Here is a 23,261-nt window from a genome sequence, read left to right on the forward strand (position 1 = left end):
ATGCCTAACCAAATCACCCCAAGATCAAATACTAAACATGAACAGTAGAGGTAATACTAGCATTTGCAGGGGTGGATCCAGGCCATTTCCTGGGGCTACTGGTTGTGACATCATGGAGCGTATAGTCAGTCCCCCATTGTCCCCTTCCAGGAAATCTGTTGACACCCTATACCCAAGGCTCTTGTTGGAATATTTCAGTTGCCTTATATTTTCTGGCTGCTGTAGTGAAAGTGTGAGAAGAAATCACTTCACAATGCCTTGGTTTCCAGGCTCTTGCTGTGAGGACCTGTGACATCTGAGATGGCCTAGAAATTACTGACAAACATCCATTGGCCTTCCTTGAGCAGAATATTTTGGACTTTCTTCCTTATGATTTTCCCATATTATTTCCTTTCTTTTTGAATGAATTGCTGTGTTTAATTCCAGTTTCTCCTCTATTACATTGAGAGCTATGTCCTCTAGTTTTTTTGTTTTTTTTGTCCTCTAGTTTTGTTCTATTATTGATTCCTAGAGGATTTTAACACTCATACTTAAAAATATATACTTAAAAGTCCAAAGTTTAACAATATTTGTACACTCTCCTTAAAAATTATAAAATGCTGAACATAATCCCTCTTCCTTTTACATATTTATAAAAACTCAAATTTTTAGTTCTGTCTTTTTAAACCTAAATGTTTCATTTTTCTAAACAGTCAATTTTCATTTGGATTTCCTTACCTATACTGATTTAATTTTCAGAATTATTTCTTGTATCTTCTTCTCCTCCTCCTTCTTCCTCTTCTTCTCCTTCTCCTTTTTCTTCTTATACTTCCTTTAGAAGTAACTTTAATGATGGCTTATTGGCACTAAAATCATTTTTTTCCACTAAAATATTTGCTGTGGGTACATTTCTGGGTTTTCAATACTCTCTGCTGCATTCTGGCCTCCGTTGCTTATAAGATGCCCGCCATCCAGTGGTTCAGAATCTGCCTGCCAATGCAGGGGACATGGGTTCGAGCCCTGGTCCAGGAAGATCCCACATGACACAGAGCAACTAAGCCCACGCGCCACAACTACTGAAGCTCACGCGCCTAGAGCCCATGCTCTGCAACAAGAGAAACCACCACAATCAGAAGCCTGTGCACCGCAATGAAGAGTAGCCCCCGCTCGCCACAACTAGAGAAAGCCCGCTCGCCACAACTAGAGAAAGCCCGCGCACAACAATGAAGACCCAATGCAGACCCAAAAACTAACTAAATAAATAAATAATTTTTTAAAAATTAAAAAAAAAAAAAAGATGCCCACCATCAATTTTTTTTCTTCGTAGTTAATCTGTGTTCTCTTTATGGATACTTTTAAGATGTGTGTTTTACCTTTATTGTTCTCTGCGGTATACCTCGGAGAATTGTGGTTTAGTTCCAGACCACCTAAGTAAGGTGAGTGTCACAATAAAGTGGGTAATAAAAATTTTTTGGTTTCCCAGGGCATATAAAAGTTATGTTTATACTATAGTATAGTCCATTAAGTGTGCGATAGCATTATGTCTAAAAATATATACCTTAAAAAATGTAGACTAGAATAGAGTAGAAATTATTAGGAATGCACATAGTAAGGGCAAGTAATGTTTCAGGAAATTTTGTTTCAGTTTTAGCCATTATTGTATATATATATAAATATAAACACAAACATATACACACACACATATATGCACACACACACACCAATATAACAGAATGTAATATAAAATGTATTTGTTACTCTGTATCAAGATTTTAAAAGTTTGAAAAACACATCTAAGAAGGATGTTTAACTTTGTTTAATACAGTATCTAAATTTTCACATACTATCACTATAATTACCTCTTTCCAACAAGGTAAGGGTGGGAGTCAACCAGGATGAGTGAGACCGCTTTTAGCCATACTTAGAATGCAGCTGTGGGAAGAAGAATCACACTTACTACAGGAAGAAGATCTACTGAAGGATAAAAATGTGCCCTTCCACTTAGATAACAAGTTGACAGAGGAAAGATGCACTGTAAAGTTTCCACTGGAGTGACTAGTGTTCTCTGCTATGGTAACTTGTCCGAAACCTACCCAGCTGTGAAGGCTTTGGCAGAATGTACAATACGCTTGGATAACTATGGGATATCTTATTCAGCAGGTGATGCCATAAAACCTGGCCACCTTCTCAACAGAAACTTCCCAAACAAGATCTCTATTAGTTATTCTTAAAGGTGAACTGCTCTCTTACTCTTCCTTCTGAATCCCAGCTAAAACCCTTTATGCCTTAACACTATAAAAATCCTTGGTAAATGAGGATGTATAAAAATAAAAGTGCATCTGACAGTTTCTGGATTTGAGATAACACAAGACTTTGTTTATTCTCTGGCAATGCGTGTATGTATGTGTGTGTGTACATGTACAAATATCTAATTACACATACACATGCACTTTTTTTGCCACTGTTTGAGAAAAATAGTATCACATTTATACGCTCCTCTGTCTCTCGCTATTCTTATTTAACAATTCACAATGAATATACATGCTAAATGGTATAGCTATAGCTAACTGTTTTAAGGGACTGGTGACTATTTCATGATAAGCAAATACTATATGTATTCAAGCATTGCCCCTTTGATGGACACTTACTTACTTCACTTTTTTCTGGATGGGGAAGTGCCTACTATAATCAGTGCGGCAATGAGTATCAGTGCATGTATTATTACACAAGGTAGTTTTAGTTCCAAAAAATTTCAAGAGAAGAATTTAAATTTTAATAGATGTTGCCCGATTGTTTTCCAAAAAGACTGAAGCAATTCACACTTCAACCAGCAGCACGCGAAAGTATTCCTTTCCTCCATCCTTCTCAGTTACTGGAGTTATCACACTTTTAACTTTTTACCTATCCAAAGTATATAACACAATATCGTGTCATTACTCAAATCTGCATTTGTATAATTAATTTAAGCATCTTTTCATATGCTGTTGGCCAACTGCATTTGCTTTTCTGTAAACTGTCCATTCAAATAATTTGCCTATTTTCTATTGATATATGAAAGTATTAGATTTATTCATACTTTATTGATATTAATCCATTAACTGCTATATGTGATGAAATTTTTTCTCCCACCTATTATTTGTTGATTGAATTTGATAATACTTTTTGTGATGTAAATCCTTTAAAATTTTATGTAGGATAAAATGTTCATTTTCTTTTCTGTGTTTCCTTTCTTAGTAAAAACAGTCTCCCCAGTTATTACATGGTACATAGCCATGTCACTTTTCTTTGAATATCTGCATTTTTTTTACAGTAAAGATTTTAATCTATGTACAATTAATTTTTTAAGGCATAGAATAAGAGTCTGACTTTATTTTTTTCAAATAGTCAATTGTACTAGGACTTTGTTATTAAATATTTTCCACTAAATTGCATATATTAAATTCCAGAATATTCTAAGATCCATTCTGGACTCCATTTTGTGGTATTTATCTATGTTGGCAATACCATGCTGTTTTGAGTGACTTTAGGGTATATATTAATACTACATAAGGTGGGACTTGCCTGGTGGTGCAGTGGTTAAGAATCCATCTGCCAATGCAGGGGACACGGGTTCGATCCCTGGTCGGGGAAGATCCCACATGCCGCAGAGAAACTAAGCCCGTGCGCCACAACTACTGAACCTGTGCTCTAGATCCCGCGAGCCACAACTACTGAGCCCACATGCCACAACTACTGAAACCTTCACGCCTAGAGCCCGTGCTCCACAACAAGAGAAGCCACCGCAATGAGAGTGTGCACCGTTAACAAAGAGTAGCCCCTGCTTGCCGCGACGAGAGAAAGCCCGTGCGCAGCAAAGACCCAATGCAGCCAAAATAAATAAATAAATAAATACAAATAAAATAAAGTAGCAATATTTTAAAAAAAAAAGTCCATAATGCAACTCCCTCCCCCACTTAGCTGTCTTTATCATAATGCCTTGTCTAATCTCACATATTTATTCTTTATAGCGACTCTTAAGAGCATTTGTCCAATTCCAAAATATCTTATCTATACTGGAACTTTAAATGGACTTATATGAAATACAGTTATTAATTAATCTATTAAAATTTTCAATTCTCCTTGGATTAATTTTGGTAGTTTATATTTTGCTATACTTCCTCTGGTTCAGGGGTCAGCAAACTACAGCTTGCAGACCAAATCTGGCCCATTGTCCATTTCTGTAAATAAAGTTGTATTGGATCATAGCCATGCCCATTTGTTTTTATAATGTTTGTAGCTCCTTTTGTGCTACTGTGACAGAATAGAGTAGTTGTGACAGAGACCGTATGACCTACAAAACCTAAAATATTTACTATATGTTCCTTTATAGAGAAAGTTCACAGGCAAAAACCAAAATAAATGAACAAACCAAAACAAACATGTAGATACAGAGCAGTGATTACCAGAGGGGAAGAGGGAGGCAGATGGTGAAATGGGTAAAGGGGGTCAACTGTATGGTGATGGATAGAAACTAAATTTTCGTGGTGAGCACACTGTAGTGTATACAGAAGTAGAAATACAATGTTGTTCATGTGAAACTTATATAATGTTATAAACCAAGGTAACCTCAATAAAAGAAAAGGAAGAAAAAGAAAAAGTTTGCAGATCCCTGCTCTAGGTTTAAAATTTAGTTTCCAAAAAGTTATATGTGGTATTCTTCAGCTTCTAAAATTTCTTCAATATTTTAGTTTTGTTTCTTTTTTTTACTTCTAACTTTGCTCTCTTTTTCTCTAGAAATAGGCTCTCAAGGGATGTGTATCTTTCCAAATATTAATATTAACTTTTGATTTACCCTTTCTACTATTTTTGTTGTTGCTGTTTTCATTCATTTCTGTTTCTATCTTTTAAAATTCTCTCTTCTTTTAGTGTGTTTTTTCTAGTTTCTTAAGTATTAACTTCTATTATTTGTGGTTACTTTGTATCTCATAGATTTTGGAGTGTTTTCCTTTTCATTGTTTTCTAGACAGTTCAGAATTCATTTTGATTTTTTCTTTGGCCCAAGTATGTTTATTTCGAAATTTTTTTAAATTTGGGGTTATATTTTAATATGTATTTCTAATTTCGGTGGACAATAAAAACTGTGGTCTGTTATACACTAACAACAAAATGTCACAAAGAGAAATTAAGGAAACAATCCCATTTACCATCGCATCAAAAAGAATAAACTAACTAGGAATAAACCTACCTAAAGAGGCAAAAGACCTGTACTTTGAAAACTGTAAGATGCTGATGAAAGAAACTGAATATGACACAAATAGATGGAAAGATATACCGTGTTCTTGGATTGGAAGAATCAATATTGGTAAAATGACCATACTACCCAAGGCAATCTACAGATTCAAAGCAATCCCTAACAAATTACCAATGGCATTTTTCACAGAACTAGAAAAACACTTTAAATCTGTATGGAAACACAAAAGACCCTGAATAGCCAAAACAATCTTGAGAAAGAAGAATGGAGCTGGAGGGATCATACTCCCTGACTTCACACTATACTACAAAGCTGCAGTAATCAAAACAGTATGGTACTGGCACAAAAACAGACATATAGATCAATGGAACAGGATAGAAAGCCCCAAATAAACCAATGAACCTATGGTCAATTAATCTATGACAAAGGGGGCAAGAATATACAGTGGAGAAAACACAGTCTCTTCAATAAATGGTGCTGGGAAAACTGAACATCTACATGTAAAAGAATGAAATCAGAACATTCTCTAACACCATATACAAAAATAAACTCAAAATGGATTAGAGACCTAAATGTAAGACCATATACTATAAAACTCTTAGAGGAAAACATAGGCAGAACACTCTTTGACATAAGTCACAGCAGTGTTTTATTGGATCCGCCTCCTAGAGTAATGAAAATAAAAACATAAATAAACAAATGGGACCTAATTAAACTTAAAAGCTTTTGCACAGCAAAGGAAACCATAAACAAAAAGACAACCTTTGGAAAGGGAGAAAATATCTGCAAATGATGCTACAGACAAGGGATTAAGTTCCAAAATATACAAACAGCTCATACGGCTTAATATCAAAAAAAACAAACAACCCAATAAAAAATGGACAGAAGACCTAAATAGCCATTTCTCCAAAGAAGACATACAGATGACCAACAGGCACATGAAAAGATGCTCAATACCACCAATTATTAGAGAAATGCAAATCAAAACTAAAATGAGGTATCACCTCACACCTGTCAGAATGGCCATCATTAAAAAGTCTACAAATAATAAATTCTGGAGAGGGTGTAGAGAAAAAGGAACCTTCCTACACTGTTGTGGGAATGTAAATTGGTGCAGCTACTATGGAGAACGGTATGGAGGTTCCTTAAAAAACTAAAAATAGTTACCATATGATCCTGCAATCCCAGTTCCTGGGTGTGTATCCACAGAAAACTCTAATTCGAAAAGATATATGCACCCCAATGTTCACAGCATTATTTACAATAGCCAAGACATGGAAGCAACCTAAATGTCCATCAACAGATGAATGGATAAAGAAGATGTGGTGTGTATATATACAGTGGAATATTACTCAGCCATCAAAAAGAATGAAATAATGCCATTTGCAGCAACATGGATGGACCTAGAAATTATCATAGTAAGTGAAGTAAGTCAGACAAATATCATATGATATCACTTCTATGTGGAATCTAAGAAAATGACATAAATGAACTTATTTACAAAACAGAAATAGACTCACAGACAGAAAATAAACTTATGGTTATGAAGGAGGACGGGGGGGATAAATTAGGAGTTTGGGATTAACATATACACACAATGGTATATAAAATAGATAAACAACAAGCACAGGGAACTATATTCAATATTTTGTAATAATCTATAATGGAAAAGAATCTGAAAAAGAATATAAATGTATAACTGAATCACTTTGCCGTACACCTTAAACTAACACAACATTGTTAATTAACTAAACTTCAATAAAGTAAAAAAAAAAAAAAAATCCCATTCCACATAAGCTAAAAAGGTAATGTTACTGTCGGAGCATGTAATAAATTCCTCATTTTCAACATTAAAAAAGTATGTGGTCTGTAAAAGGTGTTCTGAAATTTTTAAGCTCTTTTTTGGGCCAAGTACTTCACCAACTTTCCCCATGTTTCATGGCACCAAGAGAGTTAGGGAAAGAACATGAAGTTCTATAGAAAGTTCCATAATATATCCTATTAAGTCAATTTAATTGGATCACCCAAGGCCCTTTTGTCTTTACCTATTATCTACTATCTCCTCGTTAAAATACATCACTATAAAACTGAATTATTAAACAGTTCTCCAGGCAATTGTGATAGCTTTTGATTATGCATTTCTAGTTGCTCTGCCATTTGGGCATAGAAGATTATGACATCACAAAGTGTGACTCCTTTTATTGTTTTGTGCTTTCCTTCCAATACAAATATTGTTCCTCATGCTTTTAGTTTGTTTGCTCTTTGCCTTGTATATTTTTGCCTATCCCCTTCTTCCCTCAACCTTAAAAAATATTGCTTAAGTATATGTCTTGTAGCAACTTTTCTCATATTTTTATTTTTATCCCAACAGTCTCTTTATTTAGATCTTTTACACTGTAATGTAACAATGGTATACTTGACTTTTTTAATTTTATAGTTACGATTTAGTTTGTTTTCTCCTCTTTTTTTCTTTGTTATTTTGCTGGCTTGGTAGACTTTCTGTTCATTCCTTTTTCTCTTGTTAATTTGAAATTTCTACTACTCTTCTCAATTCTATAAGTTGTTGCCTTTCCTTCACAAATAGTTGTACTAAAATCTTCTGAAAACAAAGTGCCTAATACTAGTAATCAGACAAAATCAAATGTTGGCTATCTTATACAAAGCCAACTATTGCTTCCTTCCAGATACATTAATCCTACATCACTTCCTCCTTTGTCCCTGTAAGGCGAGAATTTGCATTCTTCTCTCTGTGGATATGCCCGCCTCTACTGCAAAGTCCCAGAAGCTGGCCTCCTTGGATGACGCCGGAGGGCCTCATGTGACTTTGGTTTGGTCAGCCAGAGGTTTTCCCAGGAGATCTGTGAGAGCAGAGAGGTAGAAGACTCACTTCAGCCATTTCTGCTGTTCCTGCAGCCAAGCACAGTCTTGAAGGCATCGGCTTTCTGTGGCTGAGGTCCCAGTGTTTGCCCCCCACCAGCTTCATGACGTGAGCCATTCATTTTGCTGATGCAGACAGGAGCAGGTGTAGCTCTGGAGCCAATGGCAGGAACGGCAGCTTGGTGGCAGCGGGTCCCGATAGCAGCGGCTTCCTGATTCAAAATGCTTCTTAATAGTAGCTATGGCAGCAGCAATATGGGGCCCCAGTTCTGGGAGTAGCTTTAAGAGTTGTTCCTGAAAGCTGAGTCTGGAGTCTACTCCTTTGGCCACTATGATTCTGCGGCCTTTTAACAGGGCTCTGTAACAAATTCCTTCCTGTTTAAAATGGATGGGTGCATTCTATCCTCTGCTGTTGGACTCTAAATGACATGCCCCCTTCCTCCCCAAAGGACTCCCAGATTTTACTGAGATAATAATTGAGTACATTTGGTTTAAGACAAAGTTTCCCTTTCAGTATGTCTCTTCTGTGTCAAGACTCCTTATTTAGCTCATATTACACATTGCCAATCACTATCATTATTTATTTACATTTAATCAACATTTGAGTGTCAACCAAGTTGCCAGGGATTGGGCTCTGCAGGAAAAACAACTGCTAAAACTTGATCCCTGGCTCATTGTTCTATAATCACCTTCACAAGTTTCACAGGTTTTATAAATATTTTCCAATTTCATTCTCATACAATCCAGGGATGCTTTGTTCATTGTTTTCATTAAACGTCCTTCCCTTACGATCTTCCAGTGGAGTCATACAAAGAAATACCAACAACATCAACCCGTGCTTCTGCTCAAGGCCCTTCAGTAGGCACTCTTCATCCATCTGTGCTTCTTTCAAATACTTATATCCTATCATTCCTAACTACAAAACCTAGCTCCAAGCTCACTCCTCCAAGAAGTTCTCCTATATAGTTCTGACCCAGGCTGGCCACCTTGAACCTTCTGGATGCTTCAGTGTTGTATATGCACCTTCAATGCTGCTTTCATTCCCATTTTTCATTCCCATTTTCTTTTCATTTTTGTTTATTGTATAAGGATTGGTTCTATTGGAAATTCCTCAAAGAAGGGGAAGTTGTCTCTTTGGCTGTCCTCAGAGTTTATAACGCAGTGATTGGCATGAAGTACTCAAAATAACATGCCTTGCATTCTTAATCCCCACCGTGTGTGTGTGTGTGTGTGTGTGTGTGTGTGTGTGTGTGTGTGTATTCCAATGTGGTATATAAACACACACACACACACACACACACACAGTAATTTTTTGAGTACTTGGTGTGCAAATTACTTAAACTCTCCAGGCCTCCATTTACTAATCTGCAAAATGAAGATGCTGTCACCTACTGCTTAGCTATGTTTTGGTGAACATGAAATGGGATCTTATATGGCAATGCTCTGAGCAGTGGTCCAGGGTCCAGAGGTGAGGAAATGGTAGGGATGATGATGTCTGACAGCCAAGCCAGTGCTCATAACATCCTGACTCCCTCAGCTGTTCTCAGCCAAATTAATTTAATGTCTTCTTCTTTCCTTGTACTCCAAAAGCAAAGGCTCCTTTAAGAAACTGCACCCAGAGCCTGGAATGTCATCATCCATCCAAATGGCAGGTTCCCTCCCTTTCTACCTTCAGCCACCTCTCAGAACCACCCCCTCGGCAGGCAATCCTCTCCTGACTGCCTATACAGAGGCAGCCACTGCTCTCCACCTCATGGAGCTAAAAGCGTAACGCCTACACTTTGCTCACGACTTCAGCTCATGAATCCTGAAAAACAACTTGTGCTGAGATAGCTAGTGGGAAGCAGCCACATAGCACAGGGAGATCAGCTCGGTGCTTTGTGACCACCTAGAGGGGTGGGATAAGGAGGGTGGGAGGGAGACGCAAGAGGGAGGAGATATGGGGATATATGTGTATGTATAGCTGATTCACTTTGCTATAAGGCAGAAACTAACACACCATTGTAAAGCAATTATACTCCAATAAAGATGTTAAAAAAAATAAAACTAGAAAAAAAAATGACACAGCGCTGTGCGTCTGTTCAGGGTTTACGTACTTCCCCCGTGCCTCTATGTGCTTTGTACATCTGCCTTAGATGCTGTTTAAACCGCTTTGTACGATGTCCAGCCAAGTAACACACATTTACAACTATTGGCTTAATAAAGTCCTCCCAGCATTGACTTAGCATCTATGCCTATCTGCCTTCCTAGGGACTCTTGGTCATTACATGCTTAACTGGTTTCTAGAAAGTACAGCTGCAGAGGAGCATAGCAGTGCCTCTCAAAAGTCAGAAGCGTCCTAGAGTTAGCCTTGCCCATAAGAGCTGCCCCGAAGGGGTGATCTAGGTAGGAGCCACCAGGAGAGGGGCAGTCCAAACTCAACTTTCCGAATGAAAGCCAACTGCCCCAGAATCTCTGTAATGTCCTAGAGACTCCTCAGACCCTGAAATCAGTGCACCGTCTAATAACAACTCACTCCAGCTCTCCTTTGACAAACTGAGAGAAGAGAGAAATTGTCCAGAGATCTATGGCTCATACCACATCAAGGGAAACAGATCAAGCCTGGATGCTCATTATCTGTGCTGACACATTTTAGCATCCCTCCTAGTTCATCACTGTATCCCAGAATCTATACATTACTCAGGGCCCAGAAGATGTTCAGGAAATGCTTGTCAGTAAACAAATGTTATCATAAAACAACATATGCCTCTATCTAGTTCTGTCCTCAGTGCTAGTGGAAAACACCCAAATCCTATAACTATTCTTAGTCTGATATTTAAATCCCATGATGCTCGTTAAATCTCAGTTTGGTTTCCTCTCTCTTTTTTTTCTCTAGAAAATAGCATGTACGTAATCAGGTAAAATAGCTGGTCTGCCTCAACACTATCGCTGAAGTCCCCAATGGTTAGCTCTTTTTGTACTGTGGCTGATATGTTTCTTGAGTCTCTTAATAGGTCTGTTATGTAGTTCTCTTGTTTATTCCTAAATCCTCCTGAAGGTCTTATATTACAACCTCTTAGTCTTCCTGAATTTTGGTCTTGGCATTGTTACTTATGCTAATCATTTAGATCACGTATTATCAGGTTTGCTACCTCACTGCTACAAATTAATCACTACAGTATATAAATCAATCAATTAATTTGACATCATATTCACTACTTGGTTTACTGCCATCAGATTCTTTACCCTTTCTAAATCTTAAAGAGAAAAACAAACAGTGGGCTTGAACCCAACTTCTAAGATTACTTTAAGCCATCATTGTTTCCCCTCTTCTGGTTCTAGCTTTGTAACCTGCACAAGAGCAACGCCAGCCAGCCTCCTTCGCACTACCAGAAAGTACTGTGAATAGTCACAATTAGATGTACTGAATAGCATTCAGCAAGTATAAAGGGCTATGGTAATAGCAAGTCATTTGGCTGCCATTCTGTGGGCCACCAGAGCTGGAAACTGGTGGGATTCTGTTTCTTTATTTAAAAGAACTTTGAGCAAGTAAATAGAAAACATTTTTGATACCTGAATGTATCATTAGAAAAACCAGGAAACAGTGTTTTATATAGATGTTAAACAGTCCCACTCATGTTTTCAATTATAAGTTGAATTCTACAGAACAGGGTAATTCACACTCTCCTTTATATTCTCTGATAAAGAAAAGCTGAATACACAACACACACATATGCTGAATTTATTTATTTATTTAAAAATTATGTATCATATTTAATTTGCAAATTCTAATTTGTCAGTAATGTCACGACCTTCAAAGTTAAAGTGAAATTTTGCTCAATTTAGAAAAGTTATAAACCATGCTTGGCACTAACTGCCCAATTAACCATAGCAGATGGTAGGTAACTCTGGGAAAAGACTCACTTTCAAATGTCTATCTTTGAACTCTTAATAATACAAGCCTGCTTTTCTTTTCCTTCCTTCCCTCCCTTCCACCTTCACTCCATAACAGAGTCGAATTGGCTTACGACATCATATATGATGAAATAATAATTACACAAAAATAAAATAGGGCTTATGCAGCACTTATGAAAAGACAGAGAAGAAACTGAGACATCTGATGATTCACCAAGACTCTGAGTAGAACAATTATTCACATGATAGAGCGTCAACAGAAGAACAGCAATAACCAGAGCTATGGATTAGAGGTAATGAAAAGGTAGTATCGGGATGGTATCAGAGTTCTGCCTGGTGGTGGATTCAGGTGCACTCAGACACCAGGTAGAAAGTGACTCTCCTTGTTGAAATGGCTTTCAACACTCTCCCTTAACCAGACTGCCTCTAAGAAGCTGCTCCCCAGAGCAACATAGCCCTCTTAAAAACCATTTCCGATTTTTTCTTAGAATGCTCAAGCAATGCTATCATGCACGAGAGCAGAAAAGCCTCACTTCAAATAAGAGCTGCCTTCTCAGCATTTCGGTCCAAAAAAAGATGGCTGGCATTCAGAGTAAGTAAATTGAAGGACTAGAAAAAAGAAGTTAGTACCACCGAAAAGAAAGAAATGAAAGATCATTCTGCCACGTTGAAGCTATCCTGTGGAAAAAAAAACTTGTGCCTTAAATATATACCAGATACAATAAAATTATCAGCATTGTAAAAACAATAGTACAACTCGCATTATCCTAAAGCCTAAACAGAAAGGGAAAAAGGTGATCTGCTTGTGAAGTGCTTTGAGGGATTTACAAAACAAACATTCAACCACGAATACCATGGAAAATTAGCATTCCTATAGTGGTTCTTAGTTAACAAAGGTCTTTGAGGCTTGTGGGGATTATTATAATTCTTATTCACACTTCAGGGAGTCCAGCCGCTGAGCAATTGCCTTCACCCCGGAGGCGGAGTGGGACTACCCTGTCTTTCTTTGAGCAGCACTATACTTACTGCGTTAAGCAACAGGGTCTACTTGGGTAATCCTCTGTGTTCTAAGGGTCTACTTGGGTAATCCTCTGTGTTCTAAGGGTCTACTTGGGTAATCCTCTGTGTTCTAAGGGTCTACTTGGGTAATCCTCTGTGTTCTAAGGGTCTACTTGGGTAATCCTCTGTGTTCTAAGGGTCTACTTGGGTAATCCTCTGTGTTCTAAGGGTCTACTTGGGTAATCCTCTGTGTTCTAAGGGTCTACTTGGGTAATCCTCTGTGTTCTATAGAACACAGTGATAAACGAGAAACGGAACAGAGCTAAGGCACAGTGTTTTTCCTCTTGAAGTTCACTGTTGCCTGGAGAGTTAAAGTTGATCAGGCAAGCGACTGGGGAAGCTGTGTCCAAACTGCAGGAGAGAACCATGAAGGACGCCTGGAATGCCGTCAGGTACGTCTGTTAAGATTGAGCGGTCTGAAGAATATGAAGGATTTCAGAGGCACATCAAAGGTCTTTAAGGTTGGGTGAAAATAATGTTTATATTTTGTAAGAGGCAAAGAAATAACGAAATCCAATCAAGTGATGTGGGGCTGCAGGTTTCCCTTTAGAATTCACGGAGTTGTGGACACGGCAATTATAAGTTCAGAGTATTCACCAGGGTCACCAGTGGGAATGCACGCAGCGTCCCAACCCAAATCTCTTCTCCTTGTGCAACTTCAAGTGTACTCAGAAAGCCACATCTCTCTTCTGGAAAGTAAGCTCAGTTAAAGGCTCTGTGCAGCGTTATCAATCCCAGAGAGAGGCAGAATCATCTACAACCATCACTCCACCCACCACCTTCATCACTTTACTGTTTTCTTTAGCACTGACCAACAACTAGTATACTACATCTTCAATTCATTTATGTTGTTTACTATTTGCCTCTTCCCTAGAATATGAACTTCCTGAGGGCAGAAATTTTCATTTTGTTTGCTTGTGTTTTTCTGGAGTCTAGAACAATGTCTTGGCACATAGATATTTTATTTATTTATTCACTTATTTTTTAGATTTCTTTTTTTTATTGAGGTAAAATAGGTTTATAACATTATATTAGTTTCAGGTGTAAATATTTTAGATAATTATTGCACAAAGAAATGAATGAATGAAAAAATGAATAAAACCAAAGCCACAGAACTGGGGTACTTGTGGGAAGACATCTGAGTATATGGTATTTTATATTATGTTTGAGAGAATTTCGTCTATTGAGAGACGATCAGGTTTAGAATTACAATTTTAAGTGTTTAATTAGGAAATTGATTTAAATGTGATTTTTAAGTGGAAATCTTACTAAATTTGTAAGTAATATTAGAACATTCAAGAGAATTTTAGATTTACTATATTTACATATTTAATTTTTAGATTTACAAGATTTAAGTAATTGGGAAGGATGTCAACTAGAAAACTGAAGTACTCAAATATGAAATTGACTATATCAGCTACATTTGTACATCACACTATTTGACTGTCATACTATTCAAAGTTCCTTTAAGAGTAATTATTAGCATTTGCTAATTTTATAAATAGAATAAGATTTGCAAGCTGAACTTAAGAGTGTAAGTTTTCTGAATCTGACTGTAACGAATAACATGTTAACGTTTAAATGAAAAAATAAACCTCTAAATAGTCTTTCCAACAAGACATAGGAACAAATCACCACAATGTGCTACAGAAGGTGGAAGGCTGCACGTGACAGGATCACAGGGCTGCGAGGCAGTAAGGAAACCCGTGTTCTGTTCTAGTGTCTCCACTTATAAGAAACTAGCCTGGGTCAACACCCCCATCCCCACCCCAGATCTCTTGGAGTGTTTTCATCCACAAAATGAGGAGACTGTATGACATCATTTATTAGTCCCTCCCAACTCTAAATTATGATGCTGCCCCTTAAGGACATAAAACAGATTCCAAATGCCATGGAAGTTGACAGAAGAGGGGGATTATCTCCAGGGAGAAGATCAGAAGTTCATTAGTAGCTGGATGGGATCTGACAAATCGAAATGAGAGGAACCAGCCTTCCAGGTGGACAAAACCACCTGAGCGAAGGGTCTAACATGGGAAAGTAGAAAGTGGGCTTGGAAAACGAAGGGACAGGAAAATGTCCAATGATGAGCAAGCCAGCCAGTGCGGTCAAGAGAGCACTTCACCAGTGTGTTGATGAATACATCTCATAGCTCAAAAAGCTAACGTGTTAGTAGCAGCCTTTACTGTATCTGCTAGGATGCCAGAGATATTTTAATAGCACAATGGTAGTATTTACACAGGACCTAAACAAACACTTGATTATCAAAATTAATACATCTATTTGTATTAAGATTAGATTTTGGAAGAAGGATATGCTTTTACATTACACAGTTATTTCTTGGGAGCTTATTTTAAAATGACCTTATACTGTACTACTTTATTAGTATAAAGGCTAATCATGATTCAAGTATTCATTTTACAGAATTCATCTTGAGTTCTATGAAACAGAAAGAATACCCACATAACCTGATATTTCTGTAAGAGATTTCCTCTTCTCTAAATTCTCAAATTTAGCAAAGCTAAAAATACTCTCCAGTGAAAGGTCAGTGAAAATGGGAGAAAAATGGACTCATATTCATCAACATTTCAAACCCTCACAGGTTATCAGCAAAGACTTGGGGGAGGTGGCACATTCAGGGAAGGAAATAAGTGTTTTTCAAGTTCAGTAACTTCTTGCAACATGCAGAATAGTGGACCTAAGAATATGGACATATTTTCTCATAAATCTCTACAAAATAGAAAGCAGAGCAGGTCACATGCACATTACAGAAGAAAATGCTACCAAATTATTGTAGCTTTTATTTCTATAAATGAGATTTTCATTTGTCCAGTTAAAATAGTTTGAACAGGTTTGCTGATCCGAGGTTTTCGACTGCACTGAAAATCAGCTGCTCGGGTAAAGCACCCCCACGGGACTGGGCGGCAGTCTCTCCTTCTCGTCCCTCCTCCGCCCTGTTGGACCCTCCACCCCAGGACAGTCAGAAAAACCTGGGCACCCAAAGCACACGGTTCATTTGCACATCTCATACTGAAGACTATTAAGTATTTGCTCAATATTTGCTTAATGGAGATTGGGAGAAACTGAATATCTATTTCTTTGTTTGGAAAATATACATCAGGTGTCCAATGACCTCTTCTCTTTTGAGCTGTCTCACGAACAAAACTCTACGAAAAAAAATGTGAAATTCTATACTGAATAAAGATATCACAGGGGAAACTAAGAGGTGATGATAGCATTTCCTGGGAAAGCACCATTAGAAGCATCTCTCGTCCTAAGTTTCTCTCCTCAGCCTCCAGGCATTTCTTCTTCTCTCCTGCTGTATTTCTTTTTCTCCTGCTAAGGCTCACTCTTTGTGGGTCCTTCCCTCCTTGCTTTCCATATTTCTCCCTTACCCTCTCCACAGCCCTCTCCCTCTCGTTTTCTTAAGAGGAGCAACTTAGTTCTACCCCAGCTTCTATTTTTATGTCGACATTCCCCAACACCTAAGCTTAATATCTTCTTCAGCATTTCAATCTTGGAAACATTCTGTGACAATGAAAGAATACTGAGAATTCTTACTATCACTCTAGCACTTCTTTAATTTGGAGAGCTTTTATGAGAAGTTATAATAAAAAAATTTAAAAACTATTCATTTCTTATAAAAGTTGAAATGTTCATCCCCTATTACACCCTGCCGGGGTTATATAAGACGTTATCCACTTGGTACTATTCATTCATTCATTCATCGTTTCCTCCACAAATATTTACAGAGTGCTTTCCATGGACCAGTCATTGTTCTGGACACTGGGGATATGGTAATAAAGGAGACAAAGCCCCTGCCCTCAAGGAGTTTAAATGACAGTTGGGAGAAAATGAAGACAAATAGTTATGCATAATATAACATGCCGTAGTGCTATGAAGAAAAAGAAGGTAAAGTAAAGGGAATAGATTGTGATGGGGTTTTATATATTTATATTTATACATAAATAGCTTTCATTCGTGCGTTACTTATTTTTTGAAACCTCTGACATAGCAAGAGCAGAAATCTGCATTTCTCATTAGGGGCTTTACAGAATACTCAGACATCTCAAGCATGCTGCTAAGCAACAGAAACCGGGATCTTCCAAGGCCCGCCATCCGGAATACACACCTTGCTCCACGGGCTCTGCATTCCTTCAGCAAGGCTGCACTGTAATAATCAACACCCAAGCCACGGAAGATCAGAACTAAGGTCAGCTAACTGAAAAGATAAGCACTGCCGGCGCTCCCCACCACCCCGATGATTTATTAAATTATTATGAGAGAAGCAATGGAAATGAAAGCAAAAAGTTTAACCTGTTCGTCCTCAAAACGTGTCCAAACGATGAACATTGCTTTGTTATGCCTGCATATCTCTAAGCTTTTACCCGAGTAAATAAAGAACCCAAAGAGCAATCATTTAAAATATCCTCTTGGGACTTCCCTGGGGGCGCAGTGGTTAAGAATCCGCCTGCCAATACAGGGGACATGGGTTCGAGCCCTGGTCCGGGAAGATCCCACATGCCGCGAAGCAACTAAGCCCGTGCGCCACAACTACTGAGCCTGCGCTCTAGAGCCCGCGAGCCACAACTACTGAGCCCGCGAGCCACAACTACTGAGCCCGTGTGCTACAACTACTGAAGCCCGCGCACCTAGAGCCCGTGCTCCACAACAAGAGAAGCCACCATGAGAAGCCTGCGCACCACAACGAAGAGTAGCCCCCGCTCACTGCAACTACAGAAAGCCCGCACCAGCAACGAAGACCCAACGCAGCCAAAAATGAATAAATAAATGAATTTATAAAAATAAAAATTAAATAAAATATCCTCTTGTTAGCAAAATTGCAGTGTGCTTTAGTAGGTAAAATTTATACTTCAGAAAAGAACTTTGCCTGCTGGCCAGATGTCCAAATTCCATCAACTTATATACTTATTTCTATCTTCAACCTACTCATCTTTCCTTAGCTCCAGAGAGCTATATTTAATCATGTGGTAGGTGGTGTACCACATCCAAAGAATTTTCTGATAAAAGAATGCACTAAACATAGTAACTTGACACCTAACTGCTTCAATAAAAATAGGATGGTAAGCTCACAAAGAAATGACATTTGCTTAATAAATAAATCTCACCTTTCCTTGTAATTACCGTAATAGTACCTAAGCGCCATCCCCAGTGCCTCCCGGACATCATCTCCCTCAGTCACCACCAAACCCCCTGGGTGGCCACAACTCTCACCGTTCTGCAGATGACCAAACTGAGACTTGGTTAAGTTAAAGGTCACACAACCAAAAAATGACTGAACTGGGACACGAATCCAAATCTCTGTGACAACATCTGTGCTCTCCACCACTAGGCTAGAGTCCCTTTATCTGACAGAAGCTTTATCTTTCTTCTATTTCTTCCTCCTGACTTCTCCCCACATGACCGCACTCATCTTCTCAGCCTGGAGAAACAGCTTATGTGGGTGTACAGTCAATCTCTAAATGAGAAGTACCAGCATCCAGACTAAAATCTTAGGAATTACGTTAGGAAATGAAAATACCTAACTTGACCGCAAACTTTCCATATAGAAATGGAAGCAAGCATAGTTCCATTATGGTTGTTTTATATATATAAGAACAGCAGCTTTATATATATAAACATACACACACATTTGTATGTGTACATATGTACATACACAGATACATACACATCTTTTTTATTTTTAGAAAGCAACACGGATAAAAGAACTTGAATGAGCCTTTCAAGAACGAGCTAGTCAGGACCTCAAAGGACATCTGATCCAACTCCTCAGGTAAGAGGTGAGCAAACAGACCTGAGAGGTGAGTCATAATGATGACAAAGCTGAGACCAGACACAAGTCTCCGGGCTCCCAGGCCAGTGCCCTCTCTCTACATCAGATTGCCTCCCAAAAGGGTTTGATCAACAGACAGATGACAGAAACAACAGAAGGCATCTACCCAGGGAAAAATGTAGATTTATATTGGGGAAAGCAGCCAGGGCTCTCTATAGATATCCTTTGGACCATGTGCCTGACTCAAAGCGGAGAGTCCTTTGGGACAAATGACTGAGCTGGCACAGCCTGGTAATTAAGGGAAGGGAGAGAAGAAAATGGGGCACAGACCAGTGGGGAAGCCGGACTCTCTCTTCCTCCTGGATTCCTTCTGTGAGCACATGATCACATCTACAAACCGACCGCACAGCCGCCAGTCTGCCACAGAAAAAGAAGAGGCCTGCTGATAGAAAGTAAGGGTTACATTTCATGGTGATACTGGTAAATGGACTCTGGTCTTGCAAGAATGGCAAACCCTGGGTCAGTTTGTTCTTTTTATGGGGGAAGTCGCAGGGAATGGAACACATTTTTTCATTTATTTAACTACTATGCTTCAAACTATTTTCTTCACATTCATTTTTTACAATTCATGCAATTATCCAATACTGAGCTAAGTCAATAGAAAGAGCCAGTTGATTTCAGTGGAGCATTAACATGGAACCAGTAGACTCTCAAAAAGATTGTAGCTTGCTTCATTCATTTAATAAATATTGATTGAATCCCTATTATGTGTAAGCTCTAGGTATTGGAGATTGAGCAGTGACGAACACAGTAAAATATTTTGGCCTCAGGGAACTTACTTTTAGGAGGGGTAGGAAAAGTCAAGGAAAAAAAATACATTAGGTAAAATATATAGTATGTGAGAGGGGAATAGCGGCTAAAAAGAGAAACGGAAAGCAGGTTAGGGAAATATCTATAGTAAGTGTCTCTGTGCGCGTGAGTGGTGAGGGTGTAGGGTGAAGTGTTATGTAGAGAGGCCACGACACGATCATCACTAACCTTTGCAGGGCCCACGGCAAGAGCGCAAAGGAGGCACACAGCCTGTCCTTTCTTCCCACAGACACCCTGCACCATGTTAGCTACCAACTGCCACATGCATGTTACCATGAAGTCAGCTGCTTCAAATGACACGCTTCTATTATCTCTGAGCTTCTGTGGGTCAGAAACCTGGGCACAGCTTGGCTGGGTCCTCTTTCAGGGTCTCACAGGGCAGTAAGCTGTAACCAGATGCCAGCCACACTGCACTCTCCTTCTTTTTTTAAAATTAATTAATTTATTTATTTATTTTTGGCTGCGTTGGGTCTTCATTGCTGCGCATGGGCTTTCTCTAGTTGCGGCAAGCAGGGGCTACTCTTTGTTGCGGTGCGTGGGCTTCTCATTGCGGTGGCCTCTCTTGTCATGGAGCACGGGCTCTAGAGCGCAGGCTTCAGTAGTTGTGGCTCGCAGGCTCTAGAGCACAGGCTCAGTAGTTGTGGCGCACGGGCCTAGTTGCTCTGTGGCATGTGGGATCTTCCCGGACCAGGGCTCGAACCCGTGTCCCCTGCACTGGCAGGCGGATTCTTAACCACTGTGCCACCAGGGAAGCCCAGCGCTCTCATCTAGAAGTTTGACTAGGGAGAATCCACTTCAAGTCTCACTCGGGTTGTTGGCAGAATAATTTCCTGGCATCTACAGAGCAGAAGGCCTTAGGTTTTTGCTGCCCTCCTCAGGTCCTAGAAAACACCCAGTTTCTAGAAGCTGCCCAAAGTTCCTGGTCACGTGAGCTTGTCTAACACAGCTGCTTCCTTCATCAACCCACCAGGAGAGTCTCAACTCCAGTCTGCTAAGACAGAGTATTATTAAAGTAACATAATCAAAGGATAACATCCCATCATGTCTGTCACATGCTATTAGAAGCGAGTCACAGGTCCTGCCTGAAATCTCGGTGGAAGGATCATACAGGGGTATGAAAACTGGAAATCATTCATCACTGGGGGTCACCTAGAGGTCTGTCCACCACAAGCACAAACGGGGGCTCCTGTGCACGTGCATGGGGAAACCTAGCCCAGTGAGTTTATATCGGAACTCTCAAACAGAGTGTGCATCAGAATCATTGGGAGGGCATTTTAAAACACAGATGGCTCGCCTCCAAAGTCTCTGATTCAGTAGGTGGAGAGTGGGGCTTAAGAATTTGCATTTCTAACAAGTTCCCAGGTGAAGCCCATGATGCTGGTCAAGATCGCACTTTGACAACCAGTACCCTAGCCTGTATGTCCAAGCGACTCCCACTGCCAACTCCAAGCGCAGCCAGCTCCGTCATCTCTCAGGATGAAGAATGTTCACGCTGGCAGCATGGTCTACTCATGGAAGGCACAGGCAAGCCTGGTAACACACTGAGGGCTGTTTGGGCAGAGAATTCTGGAGTCCCGGGTACCTAGAGCTCGGTCTAGAAGAGGAGGCATAGGTTCTAGGTGGGTCTATAGACTACTCATTCCAGACAAGGCTCACACAGAAGGGTAAAATGGGGTCCTCTAAAGTTAATGGCTCAGGAAAGGTGTCAAGAATTGTGAAGTGTTGGATTTCACCCCACTTGCAAGCAAACAAATTAGCCTGCCAGTTTCATAGATGTTGGCAGAAAATACAAGACTCCTGGGTCACAGAAAAAAGAAAATGTATTACTCACAACAATAGCAGTAGCCATAGTAACATCATTGCACCAGTTCCCTGAGCCCTAATTCCACAAGGTGACGTGCTGAGGGCCAGGTGTTGCCTGATTACACAGTGGGACGTGTTTCCGAGAGTAACACCGACATTAGGATGCTCTGATTTTGTACAGGGGCTGCTAGCAAATCTTCACGACATGGGGTCCAGAGGGAGTCCTGATCTTTATTATCTTGGATGGTAAATCTACCTGCCCCTAAGGGAGACAGTCTCTGTCTTCCAAGGCTGCCTGCTATGCAAAACCTCCTTGAAAAGAGAGTCAAGGGAAAACTAGCTGTGAATGCCTTTGCTCACAAGACCAGTTGTGCAGAAACTTGAGAGACCGACAGAGAACTGTCTCCTGACAACAGGGGCCCAGTTGCCAGGACTAAGGGTAACACTGGCTGGAAACGAGGATGAGGACTCAAGCCAGGAAGGTAGCTGAGGGAGAGTTTCTGAGGCAGAAGGATTAGTAAATTGAAAGGCTCTGAAGAAGCAGCAAAGGGAATTCCGAAGGAGAGCATTAGGAGATAAGGTCGGGGAAATAATGAGGAGGAAGGGGAATCACGTGGCACCCTTGTATCCATAGTAAGGACCCTACTCTTTATTCTTAGTGAAAGGAGGAGTTACTGCAGAGTTCTGAAGGGAGGAATGGCATGATATTACCTGTTTTGAGATGATCACTCTCGTTACTATGTTGGGAATAGACTGAAGACAGGCCAGGGCCCAAGCAGGGAGACCAGCTAGGAAACTCCTGCAGAAACTCAGGTGAGAAACAATGGCGGCCTGGACCAAGGCACGGTCAGCAGAGAGGGTGGGAAGCTGTTCCGCTCTCAATATATTGTGAAAGTAGAGTTGGCATGACAGACTGGAAATGGGATATGGATATGATGGGGGTGGACCCCAAAACAAAAACCTTTCCTGGGATAGGTTTTGGGCTTCCATGTTTGAAATGGAGTTGCCATTAGCTGAGATGGCAATAACTTTGGGAGCTATTGGGATACTAGGGTTATTTCAGAGGAAGAAGATCAGAAATTCAATGTTAGACACGTTAAGTTCAAGATTTTATTAGACATTCATGCAGACATAGTAAATGAGTAGGCTGAAGGTGAGGGGCCAGGTCCAGGCTGGGAAAATAAATTTGGGAGTTGTTGGTCTGTTGGTGTATGGATGGAATTTAAAAGCACAAGTCACGAGGAGCTCACCAAGAGAGCGAGTGCAGATAGAAGGCAAAGGAAACTGAGGAGGGGCTTGCGAAGAAGGAGGGGGGAAAAGTGCTTGGCATCCTGGAAACCAAGAGAACAAAGTGCTCCAGGGAGGAGGGAATGAACAACTGCGCCAAGAGATGCTGGTAGGTCAACTAAGATGGGGACGGTCGGAGGACTGACCACTGGATTTTTTTTTTTAAAGAGAAAGAGCTAATTTTCTCTTTCCTCAAAGAGAACCCAAATTCAAAGCAATTACATGGGACCATTATAACTCCACTCTATATAACAGGTCCCATTACATTAATCCAAAATATTTATTTTCCCTCAGCCTTGAGGAAGAACTAAGAAGAACAGACAAAAATCTGAGGAAGGCAACTCTGCAGAGGCAGGCACAGGGTGTCATCGGGGAAGAGAGGGCCAAGCAAAACACTGGCATCAAGTTCTTTTTTTCCTGACGTCAGATCTCTACAGGAGGTAGTTTTTGTACTTTTACATGTTGTGAATT

The 23,261-nt window shown here is 39.8% G+C and overlaps 1 protein-coding gene across 8 annotated transcripts in view; it reads right to left on the reverse strand.

Moving 5' to 3' along the window:
- TPD52L1 (TPD52 like 1) overlaps positions 1-23,261 on the reverse strand; it is a 99,545-nt gene that overhangs the window by 67,570 nt on the left and 8,714 nt on the right. Inside the window, exon 1 of one of the 8 annotated variants that reach the window (XM_082406268.1) lies at positions 1,839-1,918. The exons of the other annotated variants lie outside the window; for them this stretch is intronic. The gene's annotated coding sequence lies outside the window, so the exon portion shown is untranslated. Of the gene's footprint in view, positions 1-1,838; positions 1,919-23,261 lie in introns of those variants that run through there. 8 annotated transcript variants of the gene reach the window in all.

The sequence above is a fragment of the Balaenoptera borealis genome, assembly GCF_965194805.1.
Source record: "Balaenoptera borealis genome assembly, chromosome: 9".
Classification (NCBI taxonomy): domain Eukaryota; kingdom Metazoa; phylum Chordata; class Mammalia; order Artiodactyla; family Balaenopteridae; genus Balaenoptera; species Balaenoptera borealis.